Source organism: Oryx dammah, unplaced genomic scaffold, assembly GCF_014754425.2.
Source record: "Oryx dammah isolate SB20612 unplaced genomic scaffold, SCBI_Odam_1.1 HiC_scaffold_20, whole genome shotgun sequence".
Lineage (NCBI taxonomy): Eukaryota > Metazoa > Chordata > Mammalia > Artiodactyla > Bovidae > Oryx > Oryx dammah.
The window spans coordinates 51,758,525-51,773,514 of NW_024070204.1; positions in this window are offsets into that span (position 1 = coordinate 51,758,525).

Here is a 14,990-nt window from a genome sequence, read left to right on the forward strand (position 1 = left end):
AAAGGCTTATCACAGATTTTGCCTAACAAATCTAGGTGAATTCTTCCCTTTTTAAGGTCTCAAAAATTTCTTGAGATTTTTGTATCCGTGAGATAAACTTCCTAACTCATTTGATAAACTTACTGGAAACCTAAGAACTTCCAATTTTTGGAGGAGTCAGATAGAAAATATAATTGTTTTGTTTATAACGTTTAATTTTACCAAAGTATTGTCATAATTAGTTTGAGAGGAAGATTTCCCCTACTCCCTGAAAACATAAGATTCAACCCCATAATTTTTCAGATAGAAACCATAAAAGTTATAAGCATATTCACTGGCTCATTCAGTCCTTTTGCTAACTTTTGTGAAGTCATCAGGTTTTCCATTAAAATACCAGGACATATCAGAATGTTAAAAACTCCATATAATTTTTAGGATATCTGTATTAGTAATTTTACCCTGCATTATAATATGAGCAGATTTATTACTCATTTGATAATCTTTTTTATGTAATTTAACCAACCAAATAAACACAGTTTAATATCTCTCTGAGATGCTTCAGAGGCACTCTGAAGCACCCCAAAGTTAGCTAGAAGCCAAAAGTGCTTCATAGAATGATTTAGGAAGTTTTGTCAACAAATATCAGAAAGGTTTCGAGCACTCAGTCAGATGGGACTATAGGTCACTGTGAGACAATAGCTATTCACTCAGCCAAAGTAACAATATGGGATTTCAGAGGCAAATACAGAACAGACCGTTTAAGAGGCAAATGAACTTAAATCTATTGTCAAATGCAGTTCAACATCTGAAGAAAGTGTGTCCTTTTAACAGAGAGAAAAGCCAAATTCAAGTTTTTGCGCCAGCTTATTTTTAGTCATTAACAGTCCCAAATTTCTTTAGCTTCTTTGTAAGAGGAAACTAATGTTCAGTAATAAATGTTTCAAAATTTTACTCTATTTGGAAATGAGCTAGCTAGTCAGTGAACTTCCATCAGTTAGTTTAGCACAACCCAATTCAAGTTACCCCAATTTGGACAGACTATTTCAGACAGACATTCCTAAAGCATAATTATTTTTAATAGAGTCTATCTAGAAGCTCATATCTCATTTACATTTTTTTTGAAGTTTTTTCACTTGAGGTACTTTTCTTGTTGACAAACTTGTAACAGATATAATATTTAACATATTAAACCTAGGTACAATGAAAATATTTTTTTAATGTTAAGTACTCTAAGACATGTCTATATTAAATAGGTCAACAAACAAATATTAATATCAGGTATTTAACACTGAATATTTCCCAGTTCACATAAACCTGGAATTTATTGTTTAATTTAGAATTACTTGATTTGTAAGTGCTTACCTTTTAAGCCAAATAAATAGATCTCATATACAAATTAACCTCAAAAATATTACCCAGAGACAGAGACATACCAAGACATATTTAGACAGACACAGTGCAAGATCTAGCTTCAAGTCTTTTTTTTTTCCAGTGTCAGGAGTTAGAGATAGTCTAGATAAGTGTTTTTAAGAGCCCTGGTCTCAAGGCACAGGGAAAGAAAATCAAGTTCTAACAAATGGCGGCAGGTCTAAACCCATGGTGGCCAGACAAAGCAAAATGGCCATCAAAAATCACTACACAGATCACAGAGTTAAAACACACACACATATAAACCTGGCAGTCCTCATTAAAGTGAAAGTGAAGTCGCTCAGTCGTATCAGACTGTTTCCGACCTGTGGACTCTAGCCCACCAAGCCTTTCCGTAACATCAAAGATTTTAAGGGAGGAAAGGAAGCCAGGTTGAAAGAAGAAGGGGGAGGAGGCGGGAGAGGGGGCAAAAAGGGTGGCCTTACAGACGTCTCCTGCCACCTACAGATACCCAGGCATTATGGGACTTTTCCGTGGGCTTCCAGAGAAGGGAGGACTGGAACTCGGCCCTACCAGAAATCAGAACCAGAATTTGAGTTCTCTGCCAAGAGGAGGTGATCAGTCTCCAATCCTCAGCTCAGGCTGAGGGCCCTTCGACCAGATTTCTGCGTCCAGGACCAGGGGACTAGAAAAACAGGGAAGGATAGGAAGAGTTAAGGAGAGGAGACAGAGAGGGAAGGGGAGAGAGATCAATAAAGTCTCTTGTTTCTTACCAGTCAGGGCACTCTGGCCAGTTGTCTGCGTCAGGAGGAGACCAGTGACAAAAGGGTCCCAGTTGCGGCTGCTGGGTCTGGTCCATTGGCAGGCAAGCTGGCCCCTGAGTACCCCGAGTGGTCAGGATGTCAGTCTCGGCTTTTTCACCAATAACGATAGATTTTGTGCCCGGCAGGATATCCACAGAGCCAGCCGCCTCCCCAGCACAATGCCAGGCCTCGGCCTTACGCTGGTCTTAACCAGAAAACAGCGCCCGGCAGGACGTCCACAGAGCCAGCCACCTCCACAGCACAATGCCAGGCCTCAGCCTTATGCTGGACTTAACCAGAATTAACACCGGTGTTCAGAGATCTCTCCTCCTAGTGAGGAAACCCCTTCTGCCGGGAGAGTGTTATTCTTCCCAGTTAAAGGGATCCCGGACGAGCCCCCAAATGTTATGCCCAGAGTCCAAGTCCCCAAAACTGAGAGAATAAGATGTCCACAGCAATGCAAAAGCATAAAGGGGTTTATTGCTAACTCGAGTTAGGGCCCAGGTCTCATCCAGCACAGTGGAATCTGACAAGAGCCCCGAGCTCTGAATCACATATACTTTTATACAGACGGTTCTTTGTTTCTGTAACAGCATAGCTGATTGGTTAAACCGTACGTGCCCGCGGGACTTTTAAACCTCGCATCTCTATCTGGATTGGCTCGGGTCTGGCGCGGGCAGGGGGCTACGGGGATTTTTCTGATTGGTCGGGCTACACTGCCTGTGGGAGTTCCCAGTGCCTCAGCTGTCCTAGAGACTAAACCTCAGGCCTAGCCTGCCCCTTAGAGCCTGTCCTGGCTCCAGTTTGGTCCTAACAGTGTGCAGTTTGTTTTACTGTTTTTTGTGTGCTTTTAAACATTTAACTGGCTAAAAGGACAGTGTGCCAAATCAATTTACACTTATCCACAAGGTAAAAGTTTGAAAAGTTTTAGAAATCCTATTGCTAGGCATACTTTTAAGTTTACAAACATGTTATTATAAACTGTGCTGTGCTGTACGTAGTCTCTCAGTTGTGTCTGACTCTGTGTGATCCCATGGACTGTAGCCCACCAGGCTCCTCTGTCCATGGGGATTCTCCAGGCAAGAATACTGGAGTGGGTTGCCACACTCTCCTCCAGGGGATCTTCCCAACCCAGGGATTGAACCCAGGTCTCCCTCATTGCAGGTGGATTCTTTACCATCTGAGCCACCAGGGAAGCCTGTATTATAAATTATACAGGTCATATATAATCTATTTGTAAAATTTTAAAAGGTTACCCAGAAATCAAAATACTTTTCAACCACCATCCCCAAATTAATGGCCCCTCACAAGTAGCCCTATTATCAGCTGTGCTTGTTTCTAGACCTCTGCTGTTCATTACAGTAGTCACTAGCCAAATGTGGCTATTCAGTTCTTGAAACGTAAGTAATGCAACTGAGAAACTGAATTTTTATTTATATTTCTTTACATTTGAATAGCTATTTACATTTAAATAGCTTTCTGTGGCTAGTGGCTACTATACTGTGGAGCAAAATTCTAGACCTCTATGTGATTCATGAATAATTATGTGCCTATAGAAACATATATTGGGTTTCCCTGGTAGCTCAGTGGTAAAGAATCTGCGTGCAATGCAGGAGACCCGGGTTTCATTCCTGGGTCTGGAAGATCCCCTGGAGGAGGGCATGGCAACCCAATCTAGTACTCTTGCCTAGAGAATCCCATGGACACAGGAGCCTGACAGGCTGCAGTCCTTGGGGTTGCACAGAGTCAGAGATGACTGAAGTGACTAAGCAGCAGCAGCAGAAACATATAATATATTACTGTTTTCTGAGGATTTTTGAAAGCACAGTCTCAGTGACTACTCTGATTATCCAACAACTTGCTTTTTTCATTTAATAAAGATCTTCTTTGTGATTTCTAGCTGAGGCACAGTATTCCGTAGTATGGCTGTTTCTCAGTTCAACTAGCCATTTCCCTACTGATGGGCATTGAGGTGTCCAGTTGCTCACTCGGACACATAAAAACAACCTTGCAAACTCCTTATTGGGCACACATTCCAAGACATTTTTAAAAATAACAGACACATGGAAGTGGCCTTGTTAAATGACAAGAGATAAGCATTTTTCATTTTAATAGAATCTGCCAAATTGTTCTTCAAAGTGGCTGATTCAATTTACATTCCCTCCAACAGGGTTTGAATTCCCAGCACATTGTCCTCAAACAGCCTGATGCTACCATCAATTTCCCCACACTAGCTACCAAAGCCTTTTTCCCCCCTCAAGAATATCTTCTTGAGAAAAAAATTAAGACGGCATCTCTGGCTACCATTAAAATGAACAGAAGTGGGAAGATATATTTCACTTTGCCTCCAAGTCAATGCTCAATTTTAGCTTTTTAACAAATTTAGTTGACCAAGCATTTCCCAGGAGTGTCTCTAATATGACAAAATCTACACATTATAGAAAGTTTTTTTCCAAAGGAAAAAGCATTAACTTTCTATTTTAGTAATGTTCTGGTACTACTCAGTAAAATATATTTTAAATTGCTTTCCTATAATAGAGATAGATTGTGCGGAACATTTATCTTTCTTGCCTAGCTCTTCTTTAATATATCAGTGTAGAATTTTTCAGTGCCTGGCTGGAACTCTATTACTGTTTTGTGGGACTGTTTCCTTGGGCAAAATTAATGGTCTAGATAAGGAATGAATTTGTAAACTCACTGGATCCTAGTCTGGTAGTCTGGGTTGCTCCAGCATTCTTAGGTAAATAGTTGTGTGTGGCTATAAAGAAAGCTGAGTGCTGAAGAATTGATTCTTTTGAACTGTTGTGTTGAAGAAGACTCTTGAGAGTCCCTTGGACTGCAAGGAGATCCAACCAGTCCATCTTAAGGAGATCAGTCCTGGGTGTTCTTTGGAAGGACTGATGTTGAAGCTGAAACTCCAATACTTTGGCCATTTGATGCGAGGAGCTGACTCATTTGAAAAGACCCTGATGCTGGGCAAGATTGAGGGCAGGAGGAGAAGGGGACAACAGAGGATGAGATTGTTGGATGGCATCACCGACTCAATGGACATGGGTTTGGGTGGACTCTGGGAGTTAGTGATGGACAGGGAGGCCTGGTGTGCTGCGATTCATGGGGTCACAAAGAGTCAGACATGATTGAACAATTGAACTGAACTGTGTGTGGCTGAAAGAGCACGTGACCAGGAGTCTCATCCTGACTCTATGGGCTCTAGGGCCTGAGGCAAGCCCTTCACTCTCTAGGTCTCAGTGTCCTTATCTAAAAATGATCATGATGGAATAGATGACTGTAGAACTCCCCTTGGTAAAATGCACTGTTCCTTAGAAGAGATCTCTCAATAATATAAATACTAACTATAAAGATTTGGGTAGTAGTTGAACTAAGAGAAAGAAGCCATCAGGAATAGTTTTATGTAAAAATAGTTCACACTCATTAATATGTGAAGTCAAATACATATGCTCTACATGAGCATACGCCGTTTATGTATTTCTACTTGCTGGGATGTTGAACCCAATGCCATTCTACCCATCCTTCAATAACCTGCTTGGGGAAGATTTAGGAATCACAGAGAGAGGCAGAGGTACTAAAAACTTGAAGACGTGTTTAGAGCCTTACAGTCAAAGATTGAACGGACAAGGGTTTCCAAAAATTAGAAACCGGTAACTCTCGTGCTAATTCCTGGCAAATTCTTGAATAAGTTATTTAAGCAATTAGCCATGAACCTTCTGTGATGCACATAGTGACATACCACAGTCAAATTATTATTTAGAATTCTTATTCTTAAAGAATTGGACAGCTATTCCCAAAAGCTGTCGATTAATAGAGTCCACGTCATCCCTTGGGGCAGTCACTGCCATTTAGGCAGAGTTATAAGCATTTTAAGATACAGACTTGATCTGATAAGATATTTATTGTCTGACTCTCACACACAGCTGGAAGGACAGCTAAAACGGTAGGTTAGTAGTTTTCCAAGGGCTTCCCTGGTGGCTCAGAGTTAAAGAATCCAACTGACAGTGAAGGAGATGCAGGTTCGATCCCTGGGTTCGGAGGATTTCCTGGAGAAGCAAATGGCAGCCCACTCCAGTATTCTTGCCTGGAAATCCCATGGACAGAGGAGCCTGGTGGGCTGCAGTCCAGGGGATCACAGAGATTCAGATATGAATGAGCGACTAAACAACAACAATAGTAGTTTCCCAAACCAGATAGATCTGTACAGTTTTCCAGGTGAGATATTAAAACAGGATTCAGAACCCACACCTACAAGTACATGTACAGGAGGGCAGAGGTCCAGGAAACTTTGTCTAGTGATTCTGACGATCAGTCTAACTTGAAAACCACCTTCCTAGATGATAAAATCAAACCAAGAATATTTTCAAACAGATGCATTTTTAAAAAAAAAAAGGAAAAGGAAATCTTTGCAGAGTAGGAGAGCAGATCAAACAAAACAACATACGGATCCATTTGGATAAACATAAAATCTTGTTAGCTCAAGTGAAAATGTCAACTGCAATTTGGACTTTTGGCTATTGGTTGACTGAAAACATCTCACAGAATCAAGAGAAATCAGTAATGTTATAAAAGCTTCATTTAAAGATTCTGTAGGTCACAGTGGTCAGGGCTATAGCACATGGGTTTGGAAGCTGTGCCTTGCATAGCCCTAGAGGAGACAGTTACAAGTTCATCTCTAACTGGTAAAAACCTAGTATGCTATGATTACACCAAGAAGTTGCCATCAGTCTTGGGGGGATTATTTAAACTAATGTTTACCTTTTAAATGATATATCATAAATTTATATAAAATACAAAAATCATAAATGTCTAGTTTGATGTTTTAATGTGTCTTACATATGTCATCAACACCCAGATGAAAATACAGAAAATGCTATTCTCAGTCAATACTCCCCCCAGAGGTAACAACTATTTTGACCTCTCCCAGTATGAATTTGTTTTGCCTGTTCTTGAACTTCATATAAGTAGAAACCAATAGCATATACCATTTTGCATCTGTATTCTTTCATTCAACATAATGACTATGAGATTATCCTTGCTGTTGTGTATAACAATATTTTTTTGTTTTTCATATCTCTGAAGTATTCCAGTTTGGCTATATTGCACTTTATCCATTTTACCATCAATGGACATTTAGACTGTATCTTGTTTGGGCTATTATAAATAAAGCTGGTATGAACATTCTTGCTCATCTATTTTATCAGACATTAGTGCTCATTTTGTTGGAGAGATGCCCAGTCGGGGACAATGTAGCATAGGTTCACGCATGTTTACTTTTGGTAGATACTACAGAACAGTTCTCCAAAGTGATCTTTTCAACTCCGACCAGCAGTGTGTGAGTCCTAATGCTCTATATTCTTGTCCACATTAGATATTTCCAGTAATTTCAATTTTAGCCATTCTGGTAAAAGTGTAGTAGTATCATATTGAGGTTTTAATTATATTTCACTAGTGAACAGTGGTGATAGTTATTTTTCATAGGAGTTTTGGCAATTAAATTGTAAATATTTAGCAACTAGTTTTCTGGGAAAAATTATACATAGAGAGTTATTAAAAACATCTCCATATAAAGTTTATATTATAAACAGTGCACAATAGTCTTTAAATCATTAATTCCATAAAGCCATTTGACTCTCACAGAATGCATTTATTGATGTTAGTTTGATGGACGTGAGTCTGAGTGGACTCCAGGAGTTGGTGATGGACAGGGAGGCCTGGCGTGCTGCGATTCATGGGGTCGTAAAGAGTCGCACACAACTCAGCAACTGAACTGAACTGAACTGAGGGCAATTTCTTTGATGTATCAGATAATACTTTAAAAATTCTAGAGGAATGTTTGCTTAATTTTTTATATGTTCTTTACAATGTAATATCTACAGACACTCAACTTTAACCTGCCATGTTAGCGTTTTCTCCATTACTCTTTAAGTAGGAGTACTCTTTAAGTACGCTTTCAGTTCAGTTCAGTTCGGTTGCTCAGTCGTGTCCAACTCTTTGCGACCCCATGAATCGCAGCATGCCAGGCCTCCCTGTCCATCACCAACTCCCAGAGTTCACTCAAACTCACGTCCATCCAGTCGGTGATGCCATCCAGCCATCTCATCCTCTGTCGTCCCCTTTTCCTCCTGCCCTCAATCCCTCCCAACATCAGAGTCTTTTCCAATGAGTCAACTCTTCTCATGAGGTGGTCAAAGTACTGGAGTTTCAACTTTAGCATCATTCCTTCCAAAGAACACCCAGGACTGATCTCCTTTAGGTTGGACTGGTTGTATCTCCTTGCAGTCCAAGGGACTCTCAAGAGTCTTCAACACCACAGTTCAAAAGCATCAGTTCTTCGGCACTCAGCTTTCTTCAGAGTGCAACTCTCGCATCCATACATGACCACTGGAAAAACCATAGCCTTGACTAGATGGACCTTTTTTTGGTGCTTTAAGTCTCTTTAAACGAGAGATGAAACCATCTGTAATTTGTAGCATTTACTTATTTCCATGATATAAATACCCTCAGTGCAGCCAATTTCAAGCTACCAATACGTCATTACTGAACATGGAGTTGGGAAAAGAAGCTTCTTTACAGTGGCTCATGACTCTATAGTGTTTCTACCATACAGATACAACAGACAAATAGATAATAAATGGGAAATAGATGGGGAAACAGTGGAAACAGTGTCAGACTTTATTTTGGGGGGCTCCAAAATCACTGCAGATGGTGACTGCAGCCATGACATTAAAAGACGCTTACACCTTGGAAGAAAAGTTATGACCAACCTAGATAGCATATTCAAAAGCAGAGACATTACTTTGCCGACTAAGGTCCATCTAGTCAAGGCTATGGTTTTTCCTGTGGTCATGTATGGATGTGAGAGTTGGACTGTGAAGAAGGCTGAGTGCCGAAGAATTGATGCTTTTGAACTGTGGTGTTGGAGAAGACTCTTGAGAGTCCCTTGGACTGCAAGGAGATCCAACCAGTCCATTCTGAAGGAGATCAGCCCTGGGATTTCTTTGGAAGGAATGATGCTAAAGCTGAAGCTCCAGTACTTTGGCCACCTCATGAGAAGAGTTGATCATTGGAAAAGACTCTGATTCTGGGAGGGACTAGGGGCAGGAGGAGAAGGGGATGACAGAGGATGAGATGGCTGGATGGCATCACGGACTCGATGGACGTGAGTCTGAATAAACTCCGGGAGTTGGTGATGGATAGGGAGGCTTGGCGTGCTGCGATTCATGGGGTCACAAAGAGTTGGACATGACTGAGAGACTGAACTGAACTGAACTGAATAAAATATTAGAAAGTGATGAGTTTTGAACATATCTTTGCAGAACATTAGGTCCTGTCCAAAACATTAACAAGACATCTGTTCCACAGCAAAAGGTCTTGGATATTTGATTCTGTCCAAAACATGCATAAGATATTTCATCCATAAGACATCTGATCCATAAGATAAGTGGTCCACACAAGAAGTCCTTGATATTTGCAGAAGCATCTTATCTTATCTCATAAGTCAATACAACATTTGGTTCCATGCCAAAAAGTCCTTGATATTTGGTCCTGTCTAAAACCGCTTGGCATGGACCAAATACACTCACAGACACTTTGGATAGCTGTAGCATCCTCCCCACCAAAGTGCTATAACTTATGCATTCACTTAAGAAATAGTGAATTACAAGCAATTTTATTCTAGTGATCCTTGAGAATTTTGTGACAATGTATTTAGAGACATGTGGTATTAAAATCAAGGATAAAGGACGTGAAATTTAAATTCAATTTGTGCGATAGAATGTGATGACCCAACATCCCCTTTCCCCTCTGTGGGTTTATATTTGCCACCTTTACTTCATGCAAGGCTTCTAATACTCTGGGACTTTCACTACTCATTTTTTTTCCTTCCTTCACCAATTGTCCTTTGATTCATGGTTGCTTCCAAACTATGTGCTCCTAGATGATAGTACAAATGAGCTAATGCATTACACCATCCAAAGCAATATGATTCATATTAGCCAGGAGGTTTGGGGGAAAAAAAAAAAAAGGTCCAAACCTCTTGGAGAAACTATAATGTGAACCTCACACACCAAGATAGAACTCATTCTCCTGTCTCTCAATCTAGAGAACAGTGGTTCTCAGCCTTAGTGGCATATGAGGATCACCTAGAGAGTTTTTTTAATTTCAATATATAGGTCATCCCCTAAATTGAATATGTAAGTATCTCTGGGGGTGGGACCCAGCATCAGCAATTTGTTAAAGCTCCTCAGGTGACTCCAAAGTACAGCCAAGTTTGAGAGTAACCCCAGGCTGAGGAACTAAAGAGCCTCTAGATAAAGGTGAAAGAGGAGAATGAAAAAGTTGGCTTAAAACTCAACAATCAAAAAACCAAGATCATGGTATCCAGTCCCATCACTTCATGGCAAAGAGATGGGGAAGAAATGGAAACAGTGACAGACTTTATTTTCTTGGACTTCAAAATCACTGCAGACAGTGACTTCAGCCATGAAATTAAAAGATGCTTGCTCCTTGGAAGAAAAGCAATGACAAACCTAGGCAGTGTATTAAAAAGCAGAGACATCACATTGCCAACAAAGGTCCATATAATCAAGGCTATGGTTTTTCTAGTAGTCATGTATGGATGTGAGAGTTGGACCATGAAGAAGGCTGAGTGCCGAAGAATTGATGCTTTTGAACTATAGTGCTCAAGAAGACCCTTGAGAGTCCCTTGGATAGCAGAGAGATTAAACTATTCAATCCTAAAGGAAATAAACCCTGAATATTCATTGGCAGGACTGATGCTGAGGCTCCAATACTTTTGCCACCTGATGCGAAGAGCCAACTCATTGGAAATGACACTGATACTGGGAAAGATTGAGGGCATAAGGAGAAGGGGGTGACAGAGGATGAGATGGTTGGATGGCATCACTGACTCAATGGACATGAGTTTGAACAAACTGTGGAAGATGGCGAGGGATAGGGAAGCCTGGCATGCTGCAGTTCGTGGGGTTGCAAAAGAGTTTGACATGACTAAGCAACTGAAAAACAACAGCCAGGTTGAGAAATACTGGTGTTAGTATAAAACAGCACCTGCATGTATAAATTAAGGCCATTTCTTCTAATCCGTCCTAAGTTAAAGTAAACCTCTGCTTTCTACCTCTGTGAAGAAGTACTGCCTGTTAATCAAAGATAAGTTGGAACATCCTTTTTAGCCCTGGCTATGCAATCTTAGCCCTCTCCCCATGTCTTCTCTCTCTCAAGTCTTCTTTGGTTAGACTTTTACACTAATCTTCAATTCATTTGTACTCTTCTAAAGATTCATGTCATATGAAAGGGAATACATCAGTTTCTGACTACATTGGAGCAGGATGCAAGTCATACGTATTTATTTACAAAGCATAATTTGATATGTGGCTGCATTTAATTGATGCTGGAACAATTTTAAAAGTGACATTCTATGAGTCAAAAAAAATGCCAGGCAACTTGCTGGAGTTCACAAGTTGCTGACCCAGGATTTGAACAGAACTTATCTATAGGAGAGATAAGTGACAGAAAATCAAGGAAGAATTTCTTCCCTTAACCCACAACTGTCCAGGTGAACAAGGAAGTACATTTCTGTGATTCCAAGAAACAACTTCCAAAAAAAGAAAAAAAAAAGACTATTTTTAACATTTATAGCTGTAAATCAAAGTCTTGGGGCATTCTTGGATGAAGAACCAAAGATCAAAGTGAAAGCTAAATGAGATTCTAAATGGACAAAAGGAGACTCAAAATCTCCTTAGTTCTTTTTGACTGAAAGAATAAAATAAACAGTAAAGAGTAAAAGCTTTCAGGCCCAAACAAGAAGGGAATAGCATGGAAAGGGTTGAAATATACAATTGAAAAATCCGTAGGTAGTACACCAGGGGTCACCTTTCTAATTTGTTAAGCTAATTAACTTTAATGTTTCAATACATTGTTTTTTTAGTATCATGTTAATGTCTGAAACTAAGCCCACTTTAAAACAGACGGAACTTTTTGGAAAGGTTTTTGAACTACAAAGACATTCTGGTCTCAAATACCAGTATAATATTACAGTTTGCAATACCATGTACAAATAAATTAGTTTCCAGCTTAATTCTATTAATTAATTTTTGGCTGTGCTGTGTCTTCTTTGCTAAGCACAGGCTTTGTCTAGTTGCCTGGAGTGGGGCTGCTTTCTAATTGTGGTGAGTAGGCTCCTCATTGGGGTGGCTTCTTTTGATGGGGAGCACAGGCTCTAGGGCTTCTGCAATTACACCACTCAGACTCAGCAGTTGTGGCACACAGGCTTAGTTGCTCTGCAGCATGTGGAATCTTCCTGGACCAGGGATCAAACCTGTGTCCTCTGCATTGGAAGATGAAGCCTGGGAAATTCCCTGGTGGTTGTTTCAAGAGCCATGCTTCAGCTGAAATAGTCCTGAGAAGCCATGAAGGAAAAGATGCCAACATAACTAAACTTTACATGGGTTTTCTTGTTTAAATTTTGATATGGACCTTCCTATGAAGCTTTTCTTAATTAAATAATTATCATAATTATCATGTACTTGACAAAGGCTAGCGACATGTTTTTGCAGTTTCTGAAGAGTTGACTCATTGGAAAAGACTCTGATGCTGGGAGGGATTGGGGGCAGGAGGAGAAGGGGACAGAGGATGCGATGGCTGGATGGCATCACTGACTCAATGGACGTGAGTTTGAGTGAACTCTGGGAGTTGGTGATGGACAGGGAGGCAGGGGGGCTGCAATTCATGGGGTCACAAAGAGTCGGACACGACTGAGGTACTGAACTGAATTGAACTGACTCTAACATGCTGCTCTGAAAAGAATGTGGTTTACTTGTGATGCAACTCCTGCATTTGTTGCCAATGACAACGGTTGTTTTCTTGATTAGGTTTCATGTGGTTGGTCAGGTTATATCATGAGAATTGTATTAAGGAGAAGAATTATGGGTTTATTGAGTGCCAGCTCTACGTAGTGAGAATGGCAGGGTGCAGGGGTGGGAACCGGCAGTATTTCTTTTGGCAAGAGATCACAAATGCAGATTTCCTGGGCACTCTACATGAGCTGTGCGACATCAACTGGTTTCCCTCTCCCCTACCCTGGAATCTCTTTTCTAGCCTCTGGAAAAGTGCCTACGTGGGTTCAGAGAGCATCATCGATCAATTCCGCAGCACTCCACATTTCTGTGGCTTCAAGAAACCCTGAACTGCAATTGCCCTCTTCTCCCAGGGTGTGTCACTGAGAATGATCGAAATCAACTGAAATTTTCAACAGATTCCGGACTGGGATTCTGAAAGATAAGGTGGCTATTGAATTATAATAAATTCAGACTGCAATCCAATCACTTCCAGCTCTTCTCCTCCCACTGTGGGTTAACAAGTGTTTCCAAAGCCACAGGGGATTGAGAACTCTAAAGCAGCTAATTAACAGTGCTGATCCCCATCACATAAAGCACGTGGGTTCCAGGCAACGGTAAAACCTCAGCTTCCCCTGGCTAGCAGAATGATGATGGAGCCCTTGGGTTGTATTTGGACATTTTGCTCCCTGCCTGTGGCAGAAAATAATCTTCTCCATAGAGACTTTAGGCCAGGATGATACTCTGGGGTGGGGCGGGGACACTGCATTGCTGTGACTATGAAAAGGTAAATGAAAAGTCCTCATGTTGAGACTCTGACTCACAACTGGCCTGTTAATGGACAAAGCAGGCCTGAGGCATTCTCTTGACACACTGTCCAATCAAATGAAATATAGGATTGGTGAGATGTTGAGTTTCATAGCTTTGGATCAATTATCTTCCAAAACTCAGGTAGCAGAGGTTCCAATACCCTTTCTCAAGTTTTTCTATTTTCTATTTAAAGGTTTCATCAAGAGACATTGAGGGCCAGTCTAATCCTGCTCACATGCAAATAAACAAAGAAATACCAAAACACTTAACCATTTTCCGAAGACCTTGGACACATCGAGATGAACCTGTTTCATTTCACACAGATGAGTCTCATAAGTTAGGTGCTTTACTAATAAAATTGTCTGTCACACTGACAAATAAAAGCCTTATCTCTCCCCTCCAGCCTATAATCCATCCTCCATAATGTCATCAAAAATGTCTTTCTGAGACATGTCATTTCCTTACTTGAATAACCTTGATTTTTTTCCCCCCGTTTTATGGTAGATAATCTATACATTTCTTATGTTCCTTATACCCAGGTTCTTACTATCAGACTAACATCTTTGAAACTTCATCTTTGGTTACCAGTAAGGGTATTATATACTCCAATACTATAGTAACAGAAATTCAGTACCCAACATGCCATGCCCTTTCAAGTCTGTTACTCAACCCACATACTCACACACTGAAATCTTTGTTCCTTTTAAATGTGTGGCTTAAGTGCTACTTGCTTTGGGAATCCACCGTTTTCCTACCAGAGAGTTGAATCATACCTCTTTCACTTTTATTCAGTCCTCTATCACCCATATCACAAGGATAAGTTCTGGGGTTTACTTTTTTACAACAAATATTTGTTTTAAGGATATCCCAGGAGGGTGTAAAATGACTTGTTAAAATTAGGTCCTTGAAGTAGACCATATCTGCAGGTTCTTTTGATTCTATAATTCATTTTATATGATATATTTTTAATGAGAAGGGCTTGAAGTGATTACTAGGAAATATGTCAGTTAGTGGTTGATATTACTATTTAGTGATATTTGAAATTACAAGCAAGATTTTGATTTACTCCTTGTATATTTATGTTTCTCTTTTATACAGAGATTCTCACTTCAAAAGCTATGGAAGCTCTTCAGACTAACACATAAAATCTGGATCTCTAAGCAACTAA